Source organism: Bison bison, unplaced genomic scaffold, assembly GCF_000754665.1.
Source record: "Bison bison bison isolate TAMUID 2011002044 unplaced genomic scaffold, Bison_UMD1.0 scf7180017864254, whole genome shotgun sequence".
NCBI lineage: Eukaryota > Metazoa > Chordata > Mammalia > Artiodactyla > Bovidae > Bison > Bison bison.
The window spans coordinates 11,101,166-11,111,711 of NW_011494826.1; the positions used below are offsets into that span (position 1 = coordinate 11,101,166).

Here is a 10,546-nt window from a genome sequence, read left to right on the forward strand (position 1 = left end):
CATGACCAACCTATACAGTATATTAAAAAGCAGAGACATTACTTTGTCAACAAAGGTCAGTCTAGTCAAGGCTATGGTTTTTCCAGTAGTCATGTATGGATGTGAGAGTTGGACTAGAAAGAAAGCTGAACACTGGAGAATTGATGCTTTTGAACAGTGGTGTTGGAGAAGACTTTTGAGAGTCCTTTGGACTACAAGGAGATCTGACCAGTCCATCCTAAAGGAGATCAGTCCTGGGTGTTCATTGGAAGGACTGATGTTGAAGCTGAAAGTCCAATACTTTGACCACCTGATGCTAAGAGCTGACTCATTTGAAAAGACCCTGATGCTGGGAAAGATTGAAGGCAGGAGGAGAAGGGGACGACAGAGGATGAGATGGTTGGATGGCATCACCGATGGACATGAGTTTGGATAAACTCCGGGAGTTGGTGATGAACAGGGAGGCCTGGCATGCTGCGGTCCATGGGGTCACAACGAGTCGGACGCTACTAAGCGACTAAACTGAACTGAACTGAGTAAGTCCATCATTACGTGAGTTCCAAATATTTTTTCTTTGGGTTTATATTTTAATGATGGTGTCTTTCCAAACTTTTTTCCATTAATTTTTGCTTTTCTATTTATTTTTTCTTATTACTATTTTCTTTGTGTTTACCCTTTAATCCTTTTCCCTACAGTTTTGGGCTTCCCTGGTGGCTCAGACAATAAAGTATCTGTCTGCAATGCAGGAGACCTGGGTTCGATCCCTGTGTCAAGAAGATCTCCTGGAAAAGGGGATAGCAACTCACTCCAGTGTTCTCGCCTGGAGAATCCCATGGACCAAGGAGCTTGGTGGGCTATATTCCATGGACAAAGAGTTGGACATGGTTGAGCAACCAGCACTTTCACTTTCACCTACAGTTTTAAAGTGAATTCTTAAGTCATTTTCTCCAGTCTTCCTTTTTATTTTTCTTTATTTAAACATGCACTTAAAGCTTTGCTTTGGTTCTCAAGACTTCCTCTGGAGACAGTCATCCAATGTAGTAATTTATTTATTTATTTGCTTTTTTTTTTTTTTCCAACTACAATTTTATTTTATTTTAAAACTTTACAAAATTGTATTAGTTTTGCCAAATATAATGGCAAGAATTTTAAGAATAACAGGCTGAAGTATGTAACAATTTTTTAAAAGGGATTCTTTTGGGTTCCTTGCTATCACATAATATAAGTGACTACCTCAGCTGTCTAGATGGTTGGGGCTAGGTTTGCATGCATAGTACAGATTTAATTGTGTTTAAGCTGGCATGCCCAGTAATCATGAACAAGTGCTTTTTCCAATTAAGAAGCTTCAGCTCTGCTCCCTTTAGGTCATCTTATAAATAAAAAAGTTAGAATTCTGTTTAATAAGATCAGTGAGTCCTAGTCAGCAGAACAACATCTAGAAACATGACTGAGTGACGAGGGAGTTACCCTTAGGTACTATCAGCTTAATCCAGTGTCTTCTAATTATGCCTCTCAGTACACATTATTGTCTTTGGAAAGCAATCAAATATTTTAACTGGAAACTTCCTTTTTGTGTGTGTGAAAGACCAACATGGTTTAAAATGTATATAAGTATATGTAACATTTCCCTCTTAAAACAAATGATTTGCCAGCAGGGAGTTGTAAACTGATTCTATGAAAGGGAAACCAGGTACCTTCATTGGTCAAACAGTTTTTACTCTAAAAATACTGTTGAAGCCTGAGGTGTATTAATAAAACCATTTACTTTATGTATTTATGACTTACTGATTTTTCTGGCAAGTTTTTAGAAAATATATGGTTACAGGGGGAATGTGGAAAGGAGGGCTAAATTGTGAGATTGGGATAAAATATACCCATTACTATATATAGTAATAAAATGGATAAGTAATAAGAACCTACTGTATAGCATAGGGAACTCTAGTCAATACTCTGTAATGACCTATATGGGAAGATAATCTAAAAAAGAGTGGATATATGTAAATATATATAATTGATTTATTTTGCTGTGTATCTGAAATTAACACAACACTGTAAATCATATATACTCCAAAAAAAATCATTAAAAACATAAGACCCAAAATCTCTAACAAAGAGACCATTAGGAACCTTACCCACAGACGATGCAGACACTATAGCTATATGTTACAGCTTCTTATAGACCACTCTTTTTGTGGATTCATCATTCAATTTAGATTGACTTTCATTATTATGATTTCCCAGGTTTCAAAATCATTCTGATCACTGTGTTTCAAAAATATGAGAAGCAATTGCCTTTATTGTGAGTATAAAATAATTTTCTAAGATCTACAAGCATGGATAACATAGAGAATAAATCCATTCATAAACCCTCCCCAAGGCTATGGTTTTTCCAGTGGTCATGTATGGATGTGAGAGTTGGAGTGTGAAGAAAGCTGAGCACTGAAGAATTGATGCTTTTAAACTGTGGTGTTGGAGAAGACTCTTGAGAGTCCCTTGGACTGCAGGGAGATCCAACCAGTCCATCCTAAAGGAGATCAGTCCTGGGTGTTCATTGGAAGGACTGATATTGAAGCTGAAACTCCAGTACTTTGGCCACCTGATGCGAAGAGCTGACTCATTTGAAAAGACCCTGATGCTGGGAAAGATTGAGGGCAGGAGGAGAAGGGGACGACAGAGCATGAGATGGTTGGATGGCATCACCGACTCAATGGACATGGGTTTGGGTGGACTCCGGGAGCTGGTGATGGGCATGGAGAATCCCAGAGACGGGGGAGCCTGGTGTGCTGTGGTTCATGGGGTCGCAAAGAGTCAGACAAGACTGAGTGACTGAATTGAACTGAACTATGACCCCACACATAATTTCTAAGGAAGAGATTATGAATCTAGAACCACAATTCCTACTGAAAGAAGGAAATGTTTTGCTTTTTACTTTCTCCTTTTTTTAATTTTTCTCTTTTTAAAGTGCTTAGATGGGAACACTTGATAAATGTTAGTTGAAAACAGTTTCTAGGATCAACCATAAGAATGACTGGCCAAATCTCATTACTAGATGTTCTAATAGTCATTTTTTACTGCAAACATCATGATTTTATTTTTCCTAAAGGCTATAAATAGCAAATTTTATACATTTATGCCAACAATGAGTTTTGAATCTAGTGCTTCTGCTTCTGCGTTGCTTCAGTCGTGTCCGACTCTGTGCGACCTCATAGACGGCAGTCCACCAGGCTCCCCCATCTCTGGGATTCTCCAGGCAAGAATACTGGGGTGGGTTGCCATTGCCTTCTCCATTGAATCTAGTGATGTAGTCATAATTGTTTTAAATTTGACTTTATGTAAGAAAAAAACCCCAATTTTTAGCCTTTGCTAATTCTGTAGTGTAAATTCTCCTAGCAAAATTTATTTCAAATTACCAATGTGATGTTATTAAACATGTAATTGGGGAGAGAGTCATAGCCATGCACCATAATACATATTTCCACTATATAAATGTGAGTAACCTCAAAAATATGGGAAATATTAAATTAAGTAGGAATTAATGAGTTTTGAATGTATATAACCTTCATTTTGTTTGTAGTTTATATAATTAATTATAAATTAAAAACTCTCTTTAATGATCAGTCATCAAGGTTCTTAAAAATTTAGCTCTTGTAAGACTTTATCAGTGTCTTCAGCACATCACTGGTTGGATCTCTGTGCCTTTTTGGTTTTATGACTTGTCTTTATAAAAAGTTTCTAAGTGGAACATAAGAGTTGAGGCTGTAAGGGAAATTATTCCTTTACTTTGTAAACAAATTTCCTATTTCTTTTGGGGAAAAGATACAAAGAAACACATAGGTATGTATATTTCTATCATTCCATTTATTTCCCATATTTTCTAGTCAACTTATATTTTCATTAGAAATTAGTTATAATTTCTCTAGTACTTAAAGAGAAACATTTTCCTGTGACTGGATTCGTATTTATAATAAATCTTTGGAGTAAGTAGATTTTATAAGAAATAAAAAGTTACAATTGCATTTCAATTGCATTATTAAAATTTATCTCATTTTTGTAATGTTACTAAATGGTTTCATTCATCCATTTTGAATTCTGAAAGGAAAGTGATATAGAGTACAAAGTAAGGGCTTAGAAATCAAATTGTCTTGGATTCAAATCCAGACTCTACTATTCACTACTGACTGCCCTTGAGCAATTTAGTTAATTCTCCATCTCAATTCCTTATCCTTAAAATGGATATAATAATAATAGCCCCACTTTTGAGATTGTGTAAATATGATGAATAAATATAAATATTTGATCTCTAAACAAGTTTTGAGAGTGCTGATCAGCCTCTCTCTCTTGCTCTTTCTCTGTCTGAATTCTGCACTTAATTTTGTATTTATTTATTTTCAAATTGAAAAAAGTATTATGAGCACACAAAACAAAAATAAGTCTACCTCCTATCCAGATTCCCAGTCCCTCTTTGCAAAGGCATATCTTCCCACTAAATTCTTCCAATCTTTATTCTCTTTACAGAAATAATTAATGCACCTTCATATACATCTATATGTATATGAATATTCACTATCTTGTTTTTACCCAATACTATATCTTAGCAACAGTTCCATTACATGCACATACAACTGCTTCATCCTTTTGCCATGTTCCATAGGAAACGTGCCAATGTTTAGTTGATTGGTCCCTTGTTGATATAAATTTATGTTGTCAGTGGTATTTAAAATAACACTGTTACAGTGACCATCTTTGTACATAATTCATTGTACACATGCATAATAATACTACAATAGCAATTTTATAGAAAGGAAATTACTGAGTCATAAATTTTATTTAAACCATGCACTGTTGCTATGAGAATTTGATGGAATAATTCAGATAATGTGCTTAATATAGGGTGCAGAATATCGCAATCAGTTGACATGTGTTGTTAGTATAGAAACCTATGCATCTCGATGCCTGCAGGCAAAGCAGTACTAGTAGTATCAAGGAAATGCCCAGAGAGGCAGGTGCTGACTGCTGGGAGCGTGAGCACTCTGGTGGCAGGTGTATACGAGAATAGCAGAGAGATCTGAGGGGATGTGGGGAGAGCACTGAAGGTGCCCGCTCCAAAAGCATTCATTACATTATTCCATTAAAGAGTGACATGGATGTCATTGGAATTGGTCTTATTAGACCTAATAATTATATTTTAGGTTGTTCAGTCAAATGATTGTTTTTGTTCTGTGTGATATAAAACCACCAGTATGTCTTAATTTTTCCTGTTTCGGTTGAATACTTTGGCAAGTTTTAGATATTTTACAAGGCATTTAAGGCAAAAGAAGTTTAGAGTTTATAACTTAAGTTCATTCAGTAACATTTATCACTGAAATCAAAACATTCAACCACCCTCTATGATGAGAAAGCCAATAAACTGGAAACTGGTTTGTAATCTCCAGTATCAGGCGTCCATGCCTTTGGCGTTAGAGCTGATGTACTGACTCTGCTTTGTGGTCCATGCCAAAGCAGGGGCCTCACAAATCCCACTTTTTAATTGGATTTTTTCCCTTTTTGTAACAAACAGCTCTCTATCTCTATATTAGGAAATATTCTTCTTCCCTGCTGAGTGCTTTAAGGTTAAGCATGCAAGAAAGGAGGCAGATTTATTCTGGCTTTTTATTTTCACATACTTGATAGCTTTCTTGGTATTTACTGAGGATCCAAAAAGTGAAAGCTTTTGAAAACTAAGATGCCTTGCTTCTTGTCTCTGAAGCTAATCATAAGAAAAGAAACATTAGAACTAATAGGATATGTATTTCTATTTAAATGAAGGACAACTGTATGCATTTTTTTTCAGTCCCCTAACCCCCCCCCAAAAAAAAAAATCTAGGTATTTAACCACCATACTATCCATAGGAAAATTCTGTAGTTAACTCTGTGAGCGTAGCTTGGAACTATGCAACTTTATAGTTGCTTTACCTTAATGTGCATAAAGCATGTCTATGGGCCTATTTTCAGGGAAGTTATCTAAAGCTCAGAACCCAGATTCTATTTATGGTCCTGGCTGCTGAGCTACTCCTACTACTAGGGTGTTTAAAACATTCTGTGAACAGTTATTGTTTCTAATGAACTGGCTGCTTGTCAGTAAATGACAATGAAAATCAATACCAGAAGGCAGGAGGAGCTTGAGGGGGCTGCTGGGTAGTGGTTGGCAGGACTGGCCCCTGGAATGACTGCAGGGCTCATCTGTAGTGACTTCTGGGTGCCAGTGAAAGGGATTACCAACCATGTGGCTGTGATGCCCAGCAGAGGTGTCTGGGTGGGTGGGGGGTCTAAGCTGGTCATGCCCACTTGTGCTAACAAGTTAGATAGAGATTTCCAGAATGGTACCTGCCAAAGCTGTATCAGCAAGGCAGTCTGAAATAGCACAGATGGCTCCCACAAGTGTCGCAAACCCCAGGGACCATTCCAACTGGTTCCTGCTTCTTGCACAGATGCTTCGAGATTAGTACGTATTAGAGATCTCCTTCGCCCCATAGGACCATGAACCCATGGACCATGTCCACACACTTCCAATCCGGTGTTTTTACACTGTGTTTTGGGTTGAGTGAGTCTTCCCATGAGCCCTTTAATAGCAGGTTTTCCTTCCCTGTAGTTCTATAATTTTCCTGGACATATTCCCCATTGGTTTTCAGAGGTGGCTGTTTTAGGAATTGGTTTCTCCTGCGCATATCTAAGGGTTGGGGTTACTTGATGTGAAGCTCGAATCCCTCACTCCTCAGGGAAAATAACTATTTTTGTGATTCTTCCTGATTGTGGATGACTGCAGCTAGGATGTGGTGTTTTGCCTTCCTGTGATCGTATCTCTGTTACTCCTACCCTCTCAGTGCTGTCCTTTTACCCTTTGTTGTGGAGACTGTTCATCCAGTTTTCAGGTTCCTTTAAGGGGAAATTATTCCATATGCAGTTGTAGATTTGTAGTGTCCTTGGGAGGGAGGGGACTTCAGGATCTTCCTATGCCACTGTCTTGAACCTTCCTCTCTTGTCTTCTAACGTGTGCTGTGTCCTAAGTCGCTCAGTCGTGTCCGACTCTTTGTGACCCTACGGACTATAGTCTGCCAGGCTCCTCTGTCCATGGGGATTCTCCAGGCCAGCATACTGGAGTGAGTTGCCATGCCCTTCTCCAGGGGATCTTCCCAACCCAGGGATCGAACCCAAGTCTCCCACAATGCAGGTGGATTCTTTATCATCTGAGCCACTAGGGAAGCCCACACTCATCATAGTTATACTTTTATATTCCCATGGCATCTAAGATGTCTCATTCTTTCAGCTCATAATCCTTTTGTAAACCAAGGCTAAAGACACTACTGGATCTGCTCTCTGCTCTCCTGAATATCAGGGCGACTCCCTTTATTGACTTGTACACCTAAAGAGGGCCTCTCCCAGGAATCACCTGCACCTCTACATCTCCTGGGGCTTCAAACAGACACCAACTCCTGGACAGCTTCAGAGAGCCTAGCCCTTTCCCTGCCTAGATGGTATTCACGTTCATATGTCCAGATTAAGTTGCCAGCCACTCTGAGACTTGGGAATAAGAGGAGATTGTTCTTAGTCTGAACAAAAGGGACTTCATGCCTGACTTGTTCCCTAGGGAGAACAAACATGGCCATGTTTGCCCTTACCAAAGTACATTTGCAAACTGAAAAGGACAGGGCATATTCATGCCTTTCCTGTTTAGAGTAATGGGGAGCCCAGCTGTGGCAGTTACTGGGTTCACAAAGAAAGAGGCAAAATTTTGGCAACCCTTAGGGAGACCTAGCAACAAAACTCATTTCCTCCTCTCCCCTTCCTATCCATTTGATATGCAGGTTGCTTCAAAGCAGCATGAAATCCCTGGGAATTTCTTGTGCCCTTTCAACAAATCAGCTCTATAGAAGGGAGATGACTCAATCTCCTTTGCCCCCAAAAGTCAGAGCCAACTCTAGCTACCAGCAGTCTTGGCTTCACAAAACACCTTCTCCCTCCAGTTCCCTCCCCTCCCTGACTCCAGTCAGTCTCCTTGCTGCTTCAAATGTCATCAGAGAGAGCATGTGTACTCTAATTATCACTGCTCTTCTGGAAATACCTTTTTTGATGCTCTGTATGTGCAAAAATACCCATTAACAAATGGACACCTCTACTTATCAAGTATTGACAGAAGGGGCCAATGCAAATGAAAGAAATCTTCTTCCTTTACACTGAGTTAACTTTTTTTGCAAATAGGGCAGATCTGCTCTGGCCACTTATGAACTGGTTCTGCTGACTCTTAGCAATTTAAGTGTGTTAATTAAATTGGGAATTGCTTGCCTTCTGTGGTTCAGTACAAAGGGTTTATAAGCTGAATGTATATATATTGTAAATAAAATGTGTCTGCTGATTCTCTGCATTAATCTGTGGACCAGTCCTGAGTTGGCCTGAAGCAAGAGTGCAGATGGAAAATTGAGAACCAGACACATTTCACTGCCTGATGAATGGCAGAAGCCACCCAACCACGTTGCCTCATTTTTCTCAGATGGAGGAGGGGTCACACTTCTCAGAGAAAATAAATCACAGGGTCAGAGATCAGAGGTCATGAGTCTATAAAGCTTTATGACCTGTAGCTGACAGTTATTTCTCTTGGATGGGGAAGCAAGAGAGAGAAAACTAAGCTTATTCTCTTTTTCATGTCCTATCTCTCTGAATTTGATTTCCTTGTTGTTATGTTCAATCCCAAAATATTGCTTTCTCAGCATTTCTATATTTACTCTTTCCTATGTCATTCCTTTTTACTACTGTTTGCTCCAGCATCCTATTTACCTTTTCTTGGTCATGCTATTTACTGTTTTATTTGTTTTAGCCAGCTCTTCAACCTTTTCCAGGAACTTACTGTTAGTGATAACTTGCTTATTGACAAATTCTGGCCTCCTTGAAGAAATGCTGAATTAAATTACAGAGATAAACTCTTTGTGCTCTTGTAATTTTTTTCTACTATTAAATTAAAATATTTTTTTTATTTCTACATTTTATTTTGGCTTGGTATAGACAGAATGAGAACAGTACTTACACTGTGTTTTCCATATTTATTTCCAGTTCTTTCTTTCTAAACATGATCCTTCAGATATCTTTTCAGCTGGGTACAGGCCCTGTGTTGTTCCAAAGCTTACATTGGCCTGCTAGTGGATGGGGCTAGGGCACAGCTGCTCCCTGGGTAGGATTTGAATCACTATGGGCAGGCTGGTTTTGCTGGCTGCAGGATCATGGTTTCCTTGCATCTGGTGTCTCTCCCTGGTGAGTGAGGCTCTTCTGGAGGCTAGGGCTGGCTTCCTGGAGGGTAGATCTGGTGCCTGCATACTGATGGGTAGAGCTGGGTTGTGGTCCTTTGGCGGGCAGGGCCATATCTAGGGTTGTGTCTAGAGGTGGTTGTGGGCTCAGAAAGTCTTTAGGCACTCTGGCTGCTGATGGGGTAGGGGGTTGTGTCCCTGTCCAGTTAGTTGTTTGATCTGAGGTATCCAGCACTGACTATAGGTGTTGGGTGGGGTCAGGTCTTGGCATCAATGAGCTAGAGGGTGAATCCCAAGATGGCAGCCATCAGCAGCAGTGTTTATGTGGTAGAATGTTCCCAAATATGGCTGCCACCAGTGTCTAGATCCCGTGTGAGCTATAGCCATGCCTTGTCTCTTCATGACACTCTAAAAGAGCAGCAGGTAGCTCTTACTCAGGCTTCTAACAAATTACTCCTTTTGCTCTGGATCCTGGTACACATGAGTTTTGCATGTACCCTATTAAGGGTCAAGTCTCTAGTTTCCCCAATCTTTTGGGTCTTCTGAAATTAAGGCCTGCTGGTTTTCAAAGCTAGATGCTCTGAGGGGTCATCTTCCTGGTACAGGACCCCCAGCCTGCGAGCCTGATGTGGAGCTCAGAACTCTTACTTCTATGGAGGAACCTCTGCAACATTATTCTCCAGTTTGTGGGTCACCTACCCAGGGGAATGGGACATGACTATCTTGCATATCTGCCCCTCTTACCTGTCTTGTTGTTGCCCCTTCTTTGTGTCTGTAGTTGTATAAGATCTTTTTTGTTAGGTTCTGGTCTTCTTCACCCATGGCTGTTCTGAAGATAGTTGTGATTTTGGTGTGCTCATGATACGAGGTGAGCTCAGCATTTTTCTACTCCACCATCTCGGTCAGTCTGCAGGCACAGAAGTAACACACCTCAGCATAATAAAGGCCACATATGAAAAACCCATTGCAAAGAAATTGAAGATGATACAACAGGTGGAGAGATATATTTTGTCCCTGGATTGAAAGAATCAATATTATTAAAATTACCATATCACCCAAGGCAATCTATAGAATCAATGAAATCCCTGTCAAACTATCAATGCATTTTTCACAGATCAGATCAGTCGCTCAGTTGTGTCTGACTCTTTGCGACCCCATGAGTCACAGCACGCCAGGCCTCCCTGTCCATCACCATCTCCCGGAGTTCACCCAGACTCATGTCCATCGAGTCAGTGATGCCATCCAGCCATCTCATCCTCTATAGTCCCCTTCCCTCCTGCCCCCAGTCCCTCCCA

At 39.9% G+C, this 10,546-nt stretch overlaps 1 pseudogene; it reads left to right on the forward strand.

Moving 5' to 3' along the window:
- The window catches only part of LOC104994270, a 56,983-nt pseudogene that overhangs the window by 37,377 nt on the left and 9,060 nt on the right, over positions 1–10,546 (forward strand).